The sequence below is a fragment of the Oncorhynchus kisutch genome, unplaced genomic scaffold (assembly GCF_002021735.2).
Source record: "Oncorhynchus kisutch isolate 150728-3 unplaced genomic scaffold, Okis_V2 Okis09a-Okis19a_hom, whole genome shotgun sequence".
NCBI classification, from domain to species: domain Eukaryota; kingdom Metazoa; phylum Chordata; class Actinopteri; order Salmoniformes; family Salmonidae; genus Oncorhynchus; species Oncorhynchus kisutch.
Genome location: NW_022261985.1, coordinates 4,997,417 through 5,019,058, shown reverse-complemented (window position 1 = coordinate 5,019,058; position 21,642 = coordinate 4,997,417). Strand labels below are relative to the sequence as shown.

Below are 21,642 nucleotides of genomic sequence, written 5' to 3'. Positions count from 1 at the left end.
CCAAACATGGTCATACCCTGCAGACTGTCTGTGAGACCATTTATGGAAGAGACACTATACACCTACTAGTACAGGAAATCCCCCCTGGATATCTCAGCTTCAATGGTACAGATGTAACAGGACAGCCAGTAGCATATTCACTACCTCCATTCATTTACCATTATGGTCACCTGCAGGGGAGGAACTGGGAAATAAACCCACTTAGGGAATTGATCAACGCAAAAATATTTGAATTCACCTGAAGAACACTTTTATACATATCATAATGATTTGACTTTGTGTGTGTGTGCCTACATACATACGTGTGTGTGTGTGCCTACATACATACGTGTGTGTGTGTGCCTACATACATACGTGTGTGTGTGTGTGTGCCTACATACATACGTGTGTGTGTGTGCCTACATACATACGTGTGTGTGTGTGCCTACATACATACGTGTGTGTGTGTGCCTACATACATACGTGTGTGTGTGTGCCTACATACATACGTGTGTGTGTGTGCCTACATACATACGTGTGTGTGTGTGCCTACATACATACGTGTGTGTGTGTGCCTACATACATACGTGTGTGTGTGTGCCTACATACATACGTGTGTGTGTGTGCCTACATACATACGTGTGTGTGTGTGCCTACATACATACGTGTGTGTGTGTGCCTACATACATACGTGTGTGTGTGTGCCTACATACATACGTGTGTGTGTGTGCCTACATACATACGTGTGTGTGTGTGCCTACATACATACGTGTGTGTGTGTGCCTACATACATACGTGTGTGTGTGTGCCTACATACATACGTGTGTGTGTGTGCCTACATACATACGTGTGTGTGTGTGCCTACATACATACGTGTGTGTGTGTGCCTACATACATACGTGTGTGTGTGCCTACATACATACGTGTGTGTGTGTGCCTACATACATACGTGTGTGTGTGTGCCTACATACATACGTGTGTGTGTGCCTACATACATACGTGTGTGTGTGTAAATTCAGCAAAAAAAGAAACGTCCTCTCACTGTCAATTGTGCTTATTTTCAGCAAACTTAACATGTGTACATTTTTGTATGAACATAACAATATTCAACAACTGAGACATAAACTGAACAAGTTCCACAGACTCGTGACTAACAGAAATAGAATAATGTGTCCCTGAACAAGGGGGGGTCAAAATCTAAAGTAACAGTCATTATCTGGTGTGGCCACCAGCTGCATTAAGTACTGCAGTGCATCTCCTCATGGAATGCACCAGATTTGCCAGTTCTTGCTGTGAGATGTTACCCCACTCTTCCACCAAGGCACCTGCAAGTTCCAGGACATTTCTGGGGGGAATGGCCCTAGCCCTCACCCGCTGATCCAACACGTTCCAGACGTGCTCAATGGGATTGAGATCCGGGCTCTTCGCTGGCCATGGCAGAACACTGACATTCCTGTCTTGCAGGAAATCACGCACAGAACGAGCAGTATGGCTGGTGGCATTGTCATGCTGGAGGGTCATGTCAGGATGAGCCTGCAGGAAGGGTACCACATGAGGGAGGAGGATGTCTTCCCTGTAACGCACAGCTTTGAGATTGCCTGCAATGACAACAAGCTCAGTCCGATGATGCTGTGACACACCGCCCCAGACCATGACGGACCCTCCAACTCCAAATCCAACCCTCCAGAATACAGGCCTCTGTGTAATGCTCATTCCTTCGACGATAAACGCGAATCCGACCACATGGGTCGGTGAGACAAAACCACAACTCGTCAGTGAAGAGCACTTTTTGCCAGTCCTGTCTGGTCCAGCGACGGTGGGTTTGTGCCCATAGGCGACATTGTTGCCGGTGATGTCTGGTGAGGACCTGCCTTACAACGTTCCTGGTGTAACTCGGGCAGTTGTTGTTGCCATCCTGTACCTGTCCCACAGGTGTATTGTTCAGATGTACCGATCCTGTGCAGGTGTTGTTACAAGTGGTCTGCCACTGCGAGGATGATCAGCTGTCCGTCCTGTCTCCCTGTAGCGCTGTCTTACGTGTCTCACAGTACGGACATTGCAATGTTTTGCCCTGGTCACATCTGTAATCCTCATACCTCCTTGCAGCATGCCTAAGGCACATTCACGCAGATGAGTAGGGACCCTGGACATCTTTCTGGTCAGACAGTTGTGAATGAGACTGTAGACTAATGTTGGGACATGGTTGGAAAGTTATGAATGAAACTGTAGACTAATGTTGGGACATGGTTGGACAGTTATGAATGAGACTGTAGAGACTAATGTTGGGGCATGGTCAGACAATTATGAATGAGACTGTAGACTAATGTTGGGACATGGTTGGACAGTTATGAATGAGACTGTAGACTAATGTTGGGACATGGTTGGACAGTTATGAATGAGACTGTAGACTAATGTTGGGACATGGTTGGACAGTTATGAATGAGGCTGTAGACTAATGTTGGGACATGGTCAGTTATGAATGAGACTGTAGACTAATGTTGGGACATAGTCAGTTATGAATGAGACTGTAGACTAATGTTGGGACATGGTTTAAAGTTATGAATGAGACTGTAGACTAATGTTGGGACATGGTTGGACAGTTATGAATGAGACTGTAGACTAATGTTGGGACATGGTTGGACAGTTATGAATGAGACTGTAGACTAATGTTGGGACATGGTTGGACAGTTATGAATGAGGCTGTAGACTAATGTTGGGACATGGTCAGTTATGAATGAGACTGTAGACTAATGTTGGGACATTGTCAGTTATGAATGAGACTGTAGACTAATGTTGGGACATAGTCAGTTATGAATGAGACTGTAGACTAATGTTGGGACATGGTTTAAAGTTATGAATGAGACTGTAGACTAATGTTGGGACATGGTTGGACAGTTATGAATGAGACTGTAGACTAATGTTGGGACATGGTCAGTTATGAATGAGACTGTAGACTAATGTTGGGACATGGTCAGTTATGAATGAGACTGTAGACTAATGTTGGGACATGGTTGGAAAGTTATGAATGAGACTGTAGAATAATGTTGGGACATGGTCAGTTATGAATGAGACTGTAGAGACTAATGTTGGGACATGGTTGGACAATTATGAATGAGACTGGAGACTAATGTTGGGACATGGTCAGACAATTATGAATGAGACTGTAGACTAATGTTGGGACATGGTTGGACAGTTATGAATGAGACTGTAGACTAATGTTGAGACATGGTCAGTTATGAATGAGACTGTAGACTAATGTTGGGACATGGTTGGACAGTTATGAATGAGACTGTAGACTAATGTTGGGACATGGTTGGACAGCTCCAGACTAAGATGAGGGAACCATTTACATAATGATAAAGATGTCTGTATAGGCTACTGTGTGTGCCTGAGTGTAAGGGAGCGTGTGAGTTCATCCTTGTCCTCACTCAACCCAGTCTAATCAAATACCAGTCTAATCTAATAACGGTAATGTGATATGGAGATGCACTAAAGCGTTTGACACTCACTACTATTTACATGGAGATGTGTTTAGACCTGCGATGTTCAACTTGTGGGTCACGGGAGTCTCCTTGTCTCCTTGTCTGAGTAAAGAAAAAAACAGTCTGAACTTTAACACATAAACCAGGTAAAAAAATTCAAATGAATTCCTACTTTTAAATAATTTAATCTCAGAAATGTTTTTCTGCAATCACAATACTTTTAATATAGGACTATTAACAGCGCCATTTTGGTTGATTTTGTGGTCTCAAACTAGTGAGTCTATTAACATTCTTCATCAAGAATATGGGCAAAATTATATTATTGACAGTGAATGAGATAGGAATGTTGTTACCTTGTTTTCCAGATTGTATTTTGGCGAATATTGGGTCGCAAATTGAGAACCACAGGTTTAAACGACTCCCATTAGCCACCTGTCCTATGGCTGGTGACGATGGCACGTGTGTCCTACTGTCAGCCTACCTTTTTTTTCTTCCAGAATTTGATCTTTTGGAACAGATAAGTCCAAAATCACCAGTGATTCTCTCACAATATGTTCATCATATCCCCCTAACCCCCCCTCCCCATATGAAATATGGTCCTGTACAAAACGTTCCTATTTTGGGGTCTGGATTCCCAGCCTATAGCAGTATCCTAACAGTCCGTGAAAACACCAAGCCTAGCCGACAGAGTGCTAATCTTTATCACCAAACATGACTAATTCATAGGGCAGATATAAAAGGTCTACTGCTGCACAATTATTGTTTTATCCACAGCACACCATCATCCATCTATTATTTGTCATCTTTTTTTTTAATCATCATCCATCTTTTTTCAATATTTTTTTCTTTCTTCCAATCATCCATCCATCTGTCTGCAGGTCCGGTCTCAGCCGCTCATTAGCCGGGGTCGCTGCAGCTGCGCGCTCCGTTCGTTCCTGAGCTCCTGCATTCTTCCTGCACCGGAGCGGTGGGTTGCGCGTGCGCGAGACGGCGGCAGCAAGAGCGCTGCTCGTTTGACAGCGGCTCGGGAAGAGGGAGCTGGTGCTAGAACCGGAGAACGGAGCAGAGGACCACAGGCTGTGAGGCTGCAGCAGGGAACGAGTCAGAGCACTGCCCGGAGACAGGAGACAAAAAACAACTCATCCTCTTCTATTCCTACAGCTGCGAGAAGAGGGAAAACCCTGTCCACGTTTGCTTTAACAGGTGAGATTTGTGGGCTCATTTAATTTAATTTTTCTGCTGGTGGTTGTGATTTTTTTCTGCTGTTGTCTTGTGTAGGCTGTGCTGTGTATGTATGATGAAATCCTCGCTGCTTTGCTATGTGAATAATGCGCGTTTGGTGCAGTGGATGGATGTGTCAAGTCCAAGAGAGGATGGGGTGGCGGTCCAGTTGTGGATTTCCCATAGAAACCGATGATGTTGCTGATATTTATGTTGTTGGCGTCAGGTGTGAATATGGAGCCTCGACATTTTGTCGGTGTTTTTAGAGATGAAAGGAACATCATTTAATCAAAGGACAACACAGGCATCAATAAGCGGCAATGTGATTCAGAGCGTCTCTAAGCTATGATAAAATACATTATTGTCGTTGTCTAGTTTGTGGTGGCTGCTTATCGTGTGATGATAATTATTATTTAATTTACCATATTAATTCATTTATTATGCTATATTCCATCCTTTGTGTGGAGAAAATATGTTTTGCCGGCCGGCATTATAGTTCAAGGGATTAGGTTATTGATGTCAACAGTCTATCAATGGCATTGGCCAGCTGTAAATTATATAATCGTGAATGAATTCCCTATTGGAAGCCTATCAATTAGGTAACAGTTTAGGGATGAGGCCTATATAGGCCTATGTGTCGTAAAGATATGAGACATTTGAGAGGAGAAAGCGGGGTGCAGCAACCACGTAGACCGACACAGACATTTCACGCTGCAGCAATTATTCTAGGCTCTTTTATGCATGCGACCTATGAATGTGCTCTCTGCCCTTTGCATCGTGACACGCGGTAACGACCAATAACGATTAACGAGACGTTTATTCCCAGTAGTATAATAATACCGTTGTAGGCCTAGTCTGTGGTTGGTGTCATGTTATATAGGTCAAGGCCTGCTATACCGAGTAAAGCTGACGTGGGCTATAGATTCCCCCCAACTCCACATCATCACCATCTGTGAGGTTCAGAACATCAGGGGGATCTCACAGGTAGAATCCCCTGAGCTCGATTGACTCCAAACAGCAATGCAAATGCTTCACACACAGTATATGCTTGCGTCCCAAAAGGCACTGGCCAAAAGTAGTGCACTATGTAGGCACTATGTATGTTTCTACTGACTACAGTAGGCCACTGTTATATTTCTACTGACTACAGTAGGCCACTGTTATGTTTCAACTGACTACAGTAGGCCACTGTTATGTTTCTACTGACTACAGTAAGCCACTATTATGTTTCTACTGACTACAGTAGGCCACTGTTATGTTTCTACTGACTACAGTAGGCCACTGTTATATTTCTACTGACTACAGTAGGCCACTGTTATGTTTCTACTGACTACAGTAGGCCACTGTTATGTTTCTACTGACTACAGTAGGCCACTGTTATGTTTCTACTGACTACAGTAGGCCACTGTTATGTTTCTACTGACTACAGTAGGCCTTATCAGATGGTCCCATGTAGAGCCATATTATGGTCCCATGTAGAGCCATATTATGGTCCCATGTAGAGCCATATTAAGGTCCCATGTAGAGCCATATTATGGTCCCATGTAGAGCCATATTATGGTCCCATGTAGAGCCATATTATGGTCCCATGTAGAGCCATATTAAGGTCCCATGTAGAGCCATATTATGGTCCCATGTAGAGCCATATTATGGTCCCATGTAGAGCCATATTATGGTCCCATGTAGAGCCATATTATGGTCCCATGTAGAGCCATATTATGGTCCCATGTAGAGCCATATTATGGTCCCATGTAGAGCCATATTATGGTCCCATGTAGAGCCATATTATGGTCCCATGTAGAGCCATATTATGGTCCCATGTAGAGCCATATTATGGTCCCATGTAGAGCCATATTATGGTCCCATGTAGAGCCATATTATGGTCCCATGTAGAGCCATATTATGGTCCCATGTAGAGCCATATTATGGTCCCATTGTGAGGCTGATATTATTTCATGCTGATACTGAATATAGATATTTGTTTGACATGTTGACAACAAGTCCCCCTTCCCAAATTATAATCTGGTAAAAAATGAAAAGTTAAACACAAGTCAATAATCCGTTGGTAAGGGCGATTGAACAGATGTTTTGAGATATTTCTGTAGTGACCAGGACAAGGATGAATTCTGTATATACCAGGGTGTGTTTGATTGGTGACATGTTGACAGATGTCCGGTGGCATTATTCTCTGGTGTGTGTGTGTGTGTGTGTGTGTGTGTGTGTGTGTGTGTGTGTGTGTGTGTGTGTGTGTGTGTGTGTGTGTGTGTGAGATCCTCTGATTCGTAGACCCCACATGGTGCTGATGATGATTCCATGGTTGTTGTGATATGCTACTTTGGGAAAAGCCTGAGAACTGGTGTAGTGGGAGGAAATAAATAGCTATTATGAATGTCACTGTGTTTGTCTGTGTGGGGTTTGAAGGGGTTTTATAAATGTCACTGTGTTTGTCTGTGTGGGGTTTGAAGGGGTTTTATGAATATCACTGTGTTTGTCTGTGTGGGGTTTGAAGGGGTTTTATAAATGTCACTGTGTTTGTCTGTGTGGGGTTTGAAGGGGTTTTATAAATGTCACTGTGTTTGTCTGTGTGGGGTTTGAAGGGGTTTGCAGCATGTGAGCTGTTTCATGATGCTGTTTCCAAATGTTGTCCTTTGTGGTGTGGGTTACGGCATCGGTCATACATAGGGAGATGTGACCCTGAGACGTGACCAGGGAAAACTCTGAGCCTGGGCTGTAGGATATAACCAGAGGTCAGAGTTGATCCTGGTTATCCATAACTCTACTTCCCAGCTTTGAACCCCAACCAGGACTAACGGTCAGCTCAACTAACTGTTATTGTGTAAGACATTAACATAAGACAGAGTCTTTATATGGGATCATGTTCCCATCGTCCCCCTCAGTCAAGATTCAACATGTTCCCATCGTCTCCCTCAGTCAAGATTCAACATGTTCCCATCGTCTCCCTCAGTCAAGATTCAACATGTTCCCATCGTCTCCCTCAGTCAAGATTCAACATGTTCCCATCGTCTCCCTCAGTCAAGATTCAACATGTTCCCACCTTCCCCCTCAGTCAAGATTCAACAACATGTTCCCATCTTCCCCCTCAGTCAAGATTCAACAACATGTCCCCATCTTCCCCCTCAGTCAAGATTCAACAACATGTTCCCATCTTCCCCCTCAGTCAAGATTCAACATGTTCCCATCTTCCCCCTCAGTCAAGATTCATCATGTTCCCATCTTCCCCCTCAGTCATGATTCAACATGTTCCCATCTTCCCCCTCAGTCAAGATTCAACAACATGGTCCCATCTTCCCCCTCAGTCAAGATTCAACATGTTCCCATCTTCCCCCTCAGTCAAGATTCAACATGTTCCCATCTTCCCCCTCAGTCATGATTCAACATGTTCCCATCTTCCCCCTCAGTCAAGATTCAACATGTTCCCATCTTCCCCCTCAGTCAAGATTCAACATGTTCCCATCTTCCACCTCAGTCAAGATTCAACATGTTCCCATCTTCCACCTCAGTCAAGATTCATCATGTTCCCATCTTCCCCCTCAGTCAAGATTCAACATGTTCCCATCTTCCCCCTCAGTCAAGATTCAACATGTTCCCATCTTCCCCCTCAGTCAAGATTCAACATGTTCCCATCTTCCCCCTCAGTCAAGATTCAACATGTTCCCATCGTCTCCCTCAGTCAAGATTCAACATGTTCCCATTTTCCCCCTCAGTCAAGATTCAACAACATGTTCCCATCTACCCCTCAGTCAAGATTCAACAACATGTTCCCATCTTCCCCCTCAGTCAAGATTCAACAACATGTTCCCATCTTCCCCCTCAGTCAAGATTCAACAACATGTCCCCATCTTCCCCCTCAGTCAAGATTCAACAACATGTTCCCATCTTCCCCCTCAGTCAAGATTCAACATGTTCCCATCTTCCACCTCAGTCAAGATTCAACATGTTCCCATCTTCCCCCTCAGTCAAGATTCAACATGTTCCCATCTTCCACCTCAGTCAAGATTCAACATGTTCCCATCTTCCCCCTCAGTCAAGATTCAACATGTTCCCATCTTCCCCCTCAGTCAAGATTCAACATGTTCCCATCTTCCCCCTCAGTCAAGATTCAACATGTTCCCATCTTCCCCCTCAGTCAAGATTCAACATGTTCCCATCGTCTCCCTCAGTCAAGAATCAACATGTTCCCATCTTCCCCCTCAGTCAAGATTCAACATGTTCCCATCTTCCCCCTCAGTCAAGATTCAACATGTTCCCATCTTCCCCCTCAGTCAAGATTCAACATGTTCCTATCTTCCCCCTCAGTCATGATTCAACATGTTCCCATCTTCCCCCTCAGTCAAGATTCAACATGTTCCCATCTTCCCCCTCAGTCAAGATTCAACATGTTCCCATCTTCCCCCTCAGTCAAGATTCAACATGTTCCCATCATCTCCCTCAGTCAAGATTCAACATGTTCCCATCTTCCACCTCAGTCAAGATTCAACATGTTCCCATCTTCCACCTCAGTCAAGATTCAACATGTTCCCATCTTCCCCCTCAGTCAAGATTCATCATGTTCCCATCTTCCCCCTCAGTCATGATTCAACATGTTCCCATCTTCCCCCTCAGTCAAGATTCAACAACATGGTCCCATCTTCCCCCTCAGTCAAGATTCAACATGTTCCCATCTTCCACCTCAGTCAAGATTCAACATGTTCCCATCTTCCCCCTCAGTCAAGATTCAACATGTTCCCATCTTCCCCCTCAGTCAAGATTCAACATGTTCCCATCTTCCCCCTCAGTCAAGATTCAAAATGTTCCCATCTTCCCCCTCAGTCAAGATTCAACATGTTCCCATCGTCTCCCTCAGTCAAGATTCAACATGTTCCCATCTTCCCCCTCAATCAAGATTCAACATGTTCCCAACTTCCCCCTCAGTCAAGATTCAACATGTTCCCTGAGGACATTACAGAAGACAAAGACCCCATGATTGTAGTCGCTGGTGTCTACCTCCCTCCTACCCTGGTGTCTACTTCCCTCCTACCCTGGTGTCTACCTCCCTCCTACCCTGGTGTCTACCTCCCTCCTACTCTGGTGTCTACCTCCCTCCTACCCTGGTGTCTACCTCCCTCCTACCCTGGTGTCTACCTCCCTCCTACCCTGGTGTCTACCTCCATTCTACCCTGGTGCCTACCCCCCTCCTAGCCTGGTGTCTCCCTCCCTCCTACCCTGGTGTCTACCTCCCTCCTACCCTGGTGTCTACCTCCCTCCTACCCTGGTGTCTACCTCCCTCCTACCCTGGTGTCTACCTCCCTCCTCCTACCCTGGTGTCTATCTCCCTCCTCCTATCCTGGTGTCTACCTCCCTCCTCCTATTCTGGTGTCTACCTCCCTCCTCCTACCCTGGTGTCTACCTCCCTCCTCCTATCCTGGTGTCTACCTCCCTTCTCCTACACTGGGGTGTCTAACTGTCAATAGTAGTGCATTATATAGGGAATAGGGTGCCATTTGGGACACAGTCTCCCAGCCCTCAGCTCTCAGATACAGCCACTGTCTGGGGGGGACCCAGCCCTCAGCTCTCAGTATACAGCCACTGTCTGGGGGCACCCAGCCCTCAGCTCTCAGTATACAGTCACTGTCTGGGGGCACCCAGCCCTCAGCATACAGCCACTGTCTGGGGGCACCCAGCCCTCAGCTCTCAGTCTATAGCCACTGTCTAGGGGGCACCCAGCCCTCAGCTCTCAGTATACAGCCACTGTCTGGGGGGCACCCAGCCCTCAGCTCTCAGTATGCAGCCACTGTCTAGGGGGCACCCAGCTCTCAGCTCTCAGTATACAGCCACTGTCTGGGGGGCACCCAGCCCTCAGCTCTCAGTATATAGCCACTGTCTAGGGGGCACCCACCCATCTCTAGTCACCCACGCACTGCCCAGGTCCCATGGTCTTGTGGAGAAAGTTATGGTTTTGATGACCCAGTGAGGGTTAGTATAACTACCACACACTCCATATACAGAACAAAGAGAGTTGGCCTGGTACACCTCTGGCAGGAGGAGAGGAGAAGAGAAGAGAGGAGAGGAGAGACATGTTGACAGCACCAGCTGTGCCAGAGCTCTTCTGAAGCGTAACGCCGTGAACCATGAGGATAATGAAAGACGACATGGCATGTTCCACCTCTCCCCCTCTCCCCCCTCTCCCTTCTCCCCACCTCTCCCTTCTCCCCACCTCTCCCCTCTCCATCTCTCTCCCCACCTCTCCCTTCTCCCCACCTCTCCCTTCTCCCCATCTCTCCCTTCTCCCCATCTCTCCCTTCTCCCCATCTCTCCCCTCTCCCCATCTCTCCCCACCTCTCCCTTCTCCCCACCTCTCCCTTCTCCCCATCTCTCCCCTCTCCATCTCTCTCCCCACCTCTCCCTTCTCCCCACCTCTCCCTTCTCCCCATCTCTCCCTTCTCCCCATCTCTCCCCTCTCCCCATCTCTCCCCACCTCTCCCTTCTCCCCACCTCTCCCCTCTCCCCATCTCTCCCCACCTCTCCCTTCTCCCCACCTCTCCCTTCTCCCCATCTCTCCCCTCTCCATCTCTCTCCCCACCTCTCCCTTCTCCCCACCTCTCCCTTCTCCCCATCTCTCCCTTCTCCCCATCTCTCCCCACCTCTCCCTTCTCCCCATCTCTCCCTTCTCCCCATCTCTCCCCTCTCCCCATCTCTCCCCTCTCCCCACCTCTCCCTTCTCCCCACCTCTCCCTTCTCCCCATCTCTCCCTTCTCCCTCCCGTCTCCACTTCCCCCCTCTCTCCTTCCTCTAACTCCACCTCTCTCCTCTCTCTACCTCTCTCCCCTCTCCATCTCTCTCCTACTCTCTCCTCTCTCTACCTCTCTCCCCTCTCCATCTCTCTCCTACTCTCTCCTCTCTCCTACTCTCTCCTCTCTCTACCTCTCTCCTCTCTCTATCTCTCTCCTACTCTCTCCTCTCTCTACCTCTCTCTGCTCTCCCCTCCTCTTTCCCCTCTCTACCTCTCTCCTTTCCCCTCTCTCCCCTCTCTTCCTCTCCAGCTCTATCCCTCGCCAGCTCTCATTCCTCTCCCCTCTCTACGTCTCTCCACCTCTCCCCTACTCTCCCTCCCCCTCCACTCTCTGCCCTCTATGATGACTTAATGATAAAGACCCCTGCTGTGAGGCTTCTGTAGATGCATGCTGGATAGATATCTGCTCTCATCATCATTCATCCATTTTGATTGTGTTTGAAGATGAGGTGCTGAAATATCAACTTTGGCAGGTTATTTAAATAGTGGCTCAGTGAGAGATGGATAAAACCCCAGAGCAGCCTCTCAGATCCACCCCATTGCCATGGGCAACAGATGGGTGAGTGGGGAGGTCAAGGAGGAAACGGACCCAGAGTTATACTGGACTGGTAGTACAGTAGTTTTCAGTAGCTGTATTTCAGCAGAAATACACACACACACACACACACACACACACACACACACACACACACACACACACACACACCCTTTGTTGTCTTGGCAGTTCAGACGTTTGTGCCATTTTTAATTGCTCAGTAAATGCCACTGGTGGCCTGTTTCCTGATTTAAGATGTAAGACCTGCTTATGTCCAGAGAGAGCGAATTAAAGCCAAAGCTCTTGTTGGGAAATCACCACATTCAATGGGGTCTGTGATTGGAGAGTTCAAAGGTCGCTGTTTAATAAAGATTTGGGGAGATCTACATTGACATTGAGTGAAATGTGGCAGTTTGTTACGAGGAAAATTGTCCCAAACTCTCTCTCCATCTGCCACAAGCCTCGGGCACCTAAAACGTGGATGTGGATTAAGGCAGCCCCCCCGCACCTCTCTGATTCAGAGGGGTTGTGTGAAATGCAGAAGACACATTTCAGTTGAAGGCAGTCAGTTGTACAACTGACCAGGTCTCCCCCTTTCCCTTTCCTAGTACAATGAAGGTTTATGGAAGATAAGAATTGATCATCAGGACTTCACACAGTAAGGTGTTGCAACTTTTTATCCAGTTGAGTTTGTAAAGGGAGAGGATTACAGGTTACTGTTTAAACAATATTTGGTAGGATTTAAATTGACATTGACTGACAAAGTTGGTTTTTGGAGGCAAATCTGCAATATCTTTCTGTCTGTCATGAGCTAAGTGCAGACATGGTTTATAGATGGTTTATGAAAGATAATAATTAATAATCAGAGGATTTGATTCATTTAAAGTTGATTTTTGGCTTTAATTAGGTGGGGAAAAAAACATTATTTTTGACTTTGTGGCAGATGTTCTTTTCACTGTGAACAAATAATATGCTAATGCCTTGTACATAGTATGGTGATGTTAATGCCTTGTACATAGTATGGTGATGTTAATGCCTTGTACATAGTATGGTGATGTTAATGCCTTGTACATAGTATGGTGATGTTAATGCCTTGTACATAGTATGGTGAGTTTAATGCCTTGTACATAGTATGGTGAGTTTAATGCCTTGTACAGTAGTATAGTGAGATTAATGCATTGTACAGTAGTATAGTGAGATTAATGCATTGTACATAGTATAGTGAGATTAATGCCTTGTACATAGTATGGTGAGCTTAATGCCTTGTACATAGTATGGTGAGCTTAATGCCTTGTACAGGAGGCCTACAGAAGGTTCAAAATATTATCCCAAACAGTGAAATCTTTATCTCAGCTCTGAGATTTAGGTCAAAGTAACCATTCAACTAGGCCGCATTCTCTCCTCACCCAAACAACCAATGGCTTTAAGACTTCTATGGTCACATGTTGAGAGTCGTTTAAATAAACCAACCAGACGTAAGCTCATAACAATGATTACTAAACACGTTTTCTGAGAGCATAATAGATTCTGTCAGTCTGTGACGGATTCTTCCCTCTGCCACGTGTGTGTGTGTGTGTGTGTTTGTGTGTGTGTGTGTGTTTGTGTGTGTGTGTGTGTGTGGGGGTGTGTGTGTGTGTGTGTGTGGTGCATCAAAGATCTATACTCAGCATTATGTGGGAGGGAAACTGAAATATTTCTTCCATGCCTGGCAGCTTTGTTTGTTTTCAATCACATTCACAACCCATATTTAATTTCATGAAGTGATTCATTTGACAGGGAAATCTAATTTAGGGCCCTTCGTGAGCGTGTACTGTATATGTATATGGCTGATAGAATAATCTATAGAACATTACATCACAAGCCTTTCAAGCCTTTCTGTCAGCGTGTATTCTCTCAGGCGTGTGTATATATACAGTATACGGTTTCTAGAACAATCTATAGAACACTACATCACAAGCCTTTCTGTCAGCGTGTATTGTTACATACTCAGTGTGTATTCTCTCAGGCGTGTGTATATATACAGTATACGGTTTCTAGAACAATCTATAGAACACTACATCACAAGCCTTTCTGTCAGCGTGTATTCTCTCAGGCGTGTGTATATATACAGTATACGGTTTCTAGAACAATCTATAGAACACTACATCACAAGCCTTTCTGTCAGCGTGTATTCTCTCAGGCGTGTGTATATATACAGTATACGGTTTCTAGAACAATCTATAGAACATTACATCACAAGCCTTTCTGTCAGCGTGTATTGTTACATACTCAGTGTGTATTCTCTCAGGCGTGTGTATATATACAGTATACGGTTTCTAGAACAATCTATAGAACACTACATCACAAGCCTTTTATATCAGCGTATACATTCCCTTGATTTCCTCAAGGTTCTCCCATACTATCTATCTATAGACAAATACAACTGTTATGTTTGTTTTTATAATCAGCATCCTCCTCAAGGTTCTCCCATAGATCTGTCCTATCGCCAAGCTGTCAGAAGGGTGGTCCGTGCTTTGTACTGACTGGAGAAGTAGCATCACTATCTGAGTGGTGTGGGAAAATGAAGTCCAGTTCAATGGAGTCTGTATCCTATAACTAACCTCTCCTACCCGTCTGGGCCGACAGAGAGGTCCATTCTGTGGCTTCAGTGGAGGCTTTCGGGGGCTGAAACTAATACAGAATGTCTTTGTGGTGAAGATAAACGGTTCAGCAGCTGGCCTGTTCACAAATGAAGAGGCTGAACACTGAACAAGCGTACAGGCTCAATTTGGGGATGTAATTTATGAGCGCACGGGGTTTGTGGTTGTGGATGGAGGATGTGGCGGCCCACTGATAAACCAATTAGAGGAGACGGGTCTTTATGTCTATGGTCTGTCTGCCTTCCTCCTCAGAGAGGAAGAGGAAGTGGTGGTGGGAGGAAGCTGGTCCTGTGATACTGGCTGTAATCTCTGCTAGTGGCACACACTCTCCATCTTTCACATTCCCCTCCCATCTCTGTTCACAGGGAACCATTTGGTCCTGGGGGGATTATATTTAACTTCTGCTTTTATTATGGATGTTACTGCATCATAAAGTATGGAAGACTAACCGTCCCCAATAGAGCATTTAACTGCTGCTCCCTCCCTCCCTCCCTCCCTCTCTCTCTCTCTCTCTCTCTCTCTCTCTCCCTCCTTCCCCTCCCTCCCTCCCTCCCTCCCTCCCTCCCTCCCTCCCTCCCTCCCTCCCTCCCTCCCTCCCTCCCTCCCTCCCTCCCTCCCTCTCTCTCTCTCTCTCTCTCTCTCTCTCCCTCCCTCCCTCCCTCCCTCCCTCCCTCCCTCCCTCCCTCCCTCCCCCCCTCCCTCTCTCCCTCCCTCCCTCCCTCCCTCCCTCCCTCCCTCCCTCCCTCCCTCCTTCCCCTCCCTCCCTCCCTCCCTCCCTCCCTCCCTCCCTCCCTCCCTCACTCCCTCCCTCACTCCCTCCCTCCCTCCTTCCCCTCCCTCCCTCCCTCCCTCCTTCCCCTCCCTCCCTCCCTCCCTCCCTCCCTCCCTCCTTCCCCTCCCTCCCTCCCATGATTCTAGTCCTAACGGTAGCAGTATGTTTTATGTCCTTCAATTACCAGATCGGCCAGTGGGCCACAGATAAACACAAGATCCCAAATCCTTTCTATTGCAATATTTGTGTCCTATAGATAATGAGGTTATGTCACCTGAACTGTGGTAATGTGTCCTATAGATAATGAGGTTATGTCACCTGAACTGTGGTAATGTGTCCTATAGATAATGAGGTTATGTCACCTGAACTGTGGTAATGTGTCCTATAGATAATGAGGTTATGTCACCTGAACTGTGGTAATGTGTCCTATAGATAATGAGGTTATGTCACCTGAACTGTGGTAATGTGTCCTATAGATAATGAGGTAATGCCACCTGAACTGTAGTAATGTGTCCTATAGATAATGAGGTTATGTCACCTGAACTGTAGTAATGTGTCCTATAGATAATGAGGTAATGCCACCTGAACTGTAGTAATGTGTCCTATAGATAATGAGGTTATGCCACCTGATCTGTAGTAATGTGTCCTATAGATAATGAGGTTATGCCACCTGATCTGTAGTAATGTGTCCTATAGATAATGAGGTTATGCCACCTGAACTGTAGTAGATGAGACATGAGACCAGTTACTCTGCAGCAGTGATGGTCCCTTACGACACATATAGGATCTATAGAACTATTTATTACAGTAGAGACAATGTTTGTGTTACTGTAGAGGTCAACTACTTGTCACTGCAGTGGTTATGCCACACCCCTCTGAGGTTGGTGGGTGTTGTTACTATAGAGGTCAACTACTTGTCACTGCAGTGGTTATGTCACACCCCTCTGAGGTTGGTGGGTGTTGTTACTGTAGAGGTCAACTACTTGTCACTGCAGTGGTTATGTCACACCCCTCTGAGGTTGGTGGGTGTTGTTACTGTAGAGGTCAACTACTTGTCACTGCAGTGGTTATGTCACACCCCTCTGAGGTTGGTGGGTGTTGTTACTGTAGAGGTCAACTACTTGTCACTGCAGTGGTTATGTCACACCCCTCTGTGAGGTTGGTGGGTGTTGTTACTGTAGAGGTCAACTACTTGTCATTGCAGTGGTTATGTCACACCCCTTTGAGGTTGGTGGGTGTTGTTACTGTAGAGGTCAACTACTTGTCACTGCAGTGGTTATGTCACACCCCTCTGTGAGGTTGGTGGGTGTTGTTACTGTAGAGGTCAACTACTTGTCATTGCAGTGGTTATGTCACACCCCTCTGTGAGGTTGGTGGGTGTTGTTACTGTAGAGGTCAACTACTTGTCACTGCAGTGGTTATGCCACACCCCTCTGTGAGGTTGGTGGGTGTTGTTACTGTAGAGGTCAACTACTTGTCACTGCAGTGGTTATGTCACACCCCTCTGTGAGGTTGGTGGGTGTTGTTACTGTAGAGGTCAACTACTTGTCATTGCAGTGGTTATGTCACACCCCTCTGAGGTTGGTGGGTGTTGTTACTGTAGAGGTCAACTACTTGTCATTGCAGTGGTTATGTCACACCCCTCTGAGGTTGGTGGGTGTTGTTACTGTAGAGGTCAACTACTTGTCACTGCAGTGGTTATGCCACACCCCTCTGAGGTTGGTGGGTGTTGTTACTGTAGAGGTCAACTACTTGTCATTGCAGTGGTTATGTCACACCCCTCTGAGGTTGGTGGGTGTTGTTACTGTAGAGGTCAACTACTTGTCACTGCAGTGGTTATGTCACACCCCTCTGAGGTTGGTGGGTGTTGTTACTGTAGAGGTCAACTACTTGTCACTGCAGTGGTTATGTCACACCCCTCTGTGAGGTTGGTGGGTGTTGTTACTGTAGAGGTCAACTACTTGTCACTGCAGTGGTTATGCCACACCCCTCTGAGGTTGGTGGGTGTTGTTACTGTAGAGGTCAACTACTTGTCATTGCAGTGGTTATGTCACACCCCTCTGTGAGGTTGGTGGGTGTTGTTACTGTAGAGGTCAACTACTTGTCACTGCAGTGGTTATGTCACACCCCTCTGTGAGGTTGGTGGGTGTTGTTACTGTAGAGGTCAACTACTTGTCACTGCAGTGGTTATGTCACACCCCTCTGAGGTTGGTGGGTGTTGTTACTGTAGAGGTCAACTACTTGTCACTGCAGTGGTTATGTCACACCCCTCTGAGGTTGGTGGGTGTTGTTACTATAGAGGTCAACTACTTGTCACTGCAGTGGTTATGTCACACCCCTCTGTGAGGTTGGTGGGTGTTGTTACTGTAGAGGTCAACTACTTGTCACTGCAGTGGTTATGTCACACCCCTCTGTGAGGTTGGTGGGTGTTGTTACTATAGAGGTCAACTACTTGTCACTGCAGTGGTTATGTCACACCCCTCTGAGGTTGGTGGGTGTTGTTACTGTAGAGGTCAACTACTTGTCATTGCAGTGGTTATGTCACACCCCTCTGTGAGGTTGGTGGGTGTTGTTACTGTAGAGGTCAACTACTTGTCACTGCAGTGGTTATGTCACACCCCTCTGTGAGGTTGGTGGGTGTTGTTACTGTAGAGGTCAACTACTTGTCACTGCAGTGGTTATGTCACACCCCTCTGTGAGGTTGGTGGGTGTTGTTACTGTAGAGGTCAACTACTTGTCACTGCAGTGGTTATGTCACACCCCTCTGAGGTTGGTGGGTGTTGTTACTGTAGAGGTCAACTACTTGTCACTGCAGTGGTTATGTCACACCCCTCTGAGGTTGGTGGGTGTTGTTACTATAGAGGTCAACTACTTGTCACTGCAGTGGTTATGTCACACCCCTCTGAGGTTGGTGGGTGTTGTTACTGTAGAGGTCAACTACTTGTCACTGCAGTGGTTATGTCACACCCCTCTGTGAGGTTGGTGGGTGTTGTTACTGTAGAGGTCAACTACTTGTCACTGCAGTGGTTATGTCACACCCCTCTGTGAGGTTGGTGGGTGTTGTTACTGTAGAGGTCAACTACTTGTCACTGCAGTGGTTATGTCACACCCCTCTGAGGTTGGTGGGTGTTGTTACTATAGAGGTCAACTACTTGTCACTGCAGTGGTTATGTCACACCCCTCTGTGAGGTTGGTGGGTGTTGTTACTGTAGAGGTCAACTACTTGTCACTGCAGTGGTTATGTCACACCCCTCTGTGAGGTTGGTGGGTGTTGTTACTGTAGAGGTCAACTACTTGTCACTGCAGTGGTTATGTCACACCCCTCTGTGAGGTTGGTGGGTGTTGTTACTGTAGAGGTCAACTACTTGTCACTGCAGTGGTTATGCCACACCCCTCTGTGAGGTTGGTGGGTGTTGTTACTGTAGAGGTCAACTACTTGTCACTGCAGTGGTTATGTCACACCCCTCTGTGAGGTTGGTGGGTGTTGTTACTATAGAGGTCAACTACTTGTCACTGCAGTGGTTATGCCACACCCCTCTGTGAGGTTGGTGGATGTTGTTACTGTAGAGGTCAACTACTTGTCACTGCAGTGGTTATGCCACACCCCTCTGTGAGGTTGGTGGGTGTTGTTACTGTAGAGGTCAACTACTTGTCACTGCAGTGGTTATGTCACACCCCTCTGTGAGGTTGGTGGGTGTTGTTACTATAGAGGTCAACTACTTGTCACTGCAGTGGTTATGCCACACCCCTCTGTGAGGTTGGTGGATGTTGTTACTGTAGAGGTCAACTACTTGTCACTGCAGTGGTTATGCCACACCCCTCTGTGAGGTTGGTGGGTGTTGTTACTGTAGAGGTCAACTACTTGTCATTGCAGTGGTTATGTCACACCCCTCTGTGAGGTTGGTGGGTGTTGTTACTGTAGAGGTCAACTACTTGTCATTGCAGTGGTTATGTCACACCCCTCTGTGAGGTTGGTGGGTGTTGTTACTGTAGAGGTCAACTACTTGTCATTGCAGTGGTTATGTCACACCCCTCTGTGAGGTTGGTGGGTGTTGTTACTGTCAGGCTGGCCTGTTGTCATCTCCACTGTGACTGGTGTTTAGCTGTGTACAGTATGTACTGTGTTTGCTGTGTGTGTGTGCTGTGTTGGCTATATGCTGCCTGCTAGCTGTGTGTTTTAGTGGGCTGGCCCTGGAAGGCCCGGCCTGATTAGATTAGATTTACAGCTCTCTCTGTCACTCTCAGAATCACTGCAGCCTGTGGTCAATCGACGATTCAATTTGAGCGTATTCCAGTTTAATCCTCCTCTCAAACCACTAATAAAATCAGAAAGATTTGATAATTAAATGGTTTAAACTTTGCGGATTATCTGTCATTTAGCCTCAAAACAAGAGTTTTGTCTAAAGTGGAATAAAGTCATGGGATCTTTTAGTTATTATTCCTACTGAGAGTCTCCTGTTAGACGACTTAGTCTCTGAGACAAGGGCTGGAAAGACCGAGGTCTGACTGGTATTGAAATATAAATTCTTCTCTCTCTCTCAGGTGACAAAATGAATATTTATACTATCACACGTTATCTTTTAAATGGACAATTCAATGTGATTAAAGGTTAATTACCCTCTCGCACCCTTGGGAGGTGAATAATACCCCTAGCATGCGCTGTCTGTCTGTCTGTCTCTCTCTCGCTCTCTCTCTCTCACACTCCCCCCCCCCCCCTCTCACACCTCCCCCCCCCCCCCACACTCTCTCCCCCCCCTCTCACACTCTCTCACACTCAATTCAATTCAATTCAATTCAATTCAATTCAAGGGCTTTATTGGCATGGGAAACATGTGTTAACATTGCCAAAGCAAGTGAGGTAGACAACATACAAAGTGAATATATAAAGTGAAAAACTACAAAAATGAACAGTAAACATTACACATACAGAAGTTTCATACACTCTCTCTCTCTCCCCCCCCCCCCCCCTCTCACACTCTCTCCCTCTCCCCCCCCCCCATCTCTCTCTCTCTCTGGAGAAAACTGATGACCTGTCTCTTTTTTAGGAGGCACAGCATTTTCCTGTCAGAGAGCCCTGCGTTAGGGCCTACAGTCCTTTTCTCTAACAGGCTTTTTGCCTCTGGTCATAATGTATGTCTCCATCCAGCTCTGTGCTGATAGCACTCTGTTTTATCACTGCATCAGATTGAAAGGGCAGGTCTGTCATTAGATATGATGGCTCCTCTTCCCCACCATCTTCAACTACGCCTCAGTAATGGCATAATTATTTAGAATTTCATGGAGCTGTTTCTCCAAGCCACTTTCCACTAAATCTACCATATGTTTACTGTGGTTATGAGAGATATCCCTCTTAGAGATAATATACAAATGAGCTTGACTTTCATCAAACAACCTGCAGACACAGCAAACTGTACCAGACACAGCCCTCTGAACCAGACACAGCCCTCTCTGTACCAGACACAGCCCTCTCTGTACCAGACACAGTCCTCTCTGTACCAGACACAGCCCTCTGTACCAGCCCTCTGTACCAGACACAGCCCTCTGTACCAGCCCTCTGTACCAGACACAGCCCTCTGTACCAGCCCTCTGCTACCAGACACAGCCCTCTGTACCAGACACAGCCCTCTGTACCAGCCCTCTGTACCAGACACAGCCCTCTGTACCAGCCCTCTGTACCAGACACAGCCCTCTGTACCAGACACAGCCCTCTGTACCAGACACAGCCCTCTGTACCAGCCCTCTGTACCAGCCCTCTGTACCAGACACAGCCCTCTGTACCAGACACAGCCCTCTGTACCAGACACAGCCCTCTGTACCAGCCCTCTGTACCAGACACAGCCCTCTGTACCAGCCCTCTGTACCAGACACAGCCCTCTGTACCAGACACAGCCCTCTGTACCAGACACAGCCCTCTGAACCAGACACAGCCCTCTGTACCAGCCCTCTGTACCAGCCCTCTGTACCAGACACAGCCCTCTGTACCAGACACAGCCCTCTGTACCAGGACACAGCCCTCTGTACCAGACACAGCCCTCTGTACCAGCCCTCTGTACCAGACACAGCCCTCTGTACCAGACACAGCCCTCTGTACCAGACACAGCCCTCTGTACCAGACACAGCCCTCTGAACCAGACACAGCCCTCTGTACCAGACACAGCCCTCTGTACCAGACACAGCCTCTGTACCAGACACAGCCCTCTGTACCAGACACAGCCCTCTGTACC

The 21,642-nt window shown here is 46.8% G+C and overlaps 1 protein-coding gene across 20 annotated transcripts in view; it reads left to right on the top strand.

Annotated features, from left to right (window-relative positions):
• Nucleotides 1-4,376: 4,376 nt before the first annotated feature.
• Nucleotides 4,377-21,642, top strand: part of nrcama (neuronal cell adhesion molecule a) — a 124,922-nt gene continuing 107,656 nt past the window's right edge. For 7 of the 20 annotated variants that reach the window (XM_031815615.1, XM_031815619.1, XM_031815613.1 and 4 more), the window contains exon 1: nucleotides 4,380-4,664. The gene's annotated coding sequence lies outside the window, so the exon portion shown is untranslated. Of the gene's footprint in view, nucleotides 4,665-21,642 lie in introns of all 20 variants that reach the window. The other 13 variants (XM_031815608.1, XM_031815605.1, XM_031815606.1 and 10 more) reach the window with 6 other exon arrangements.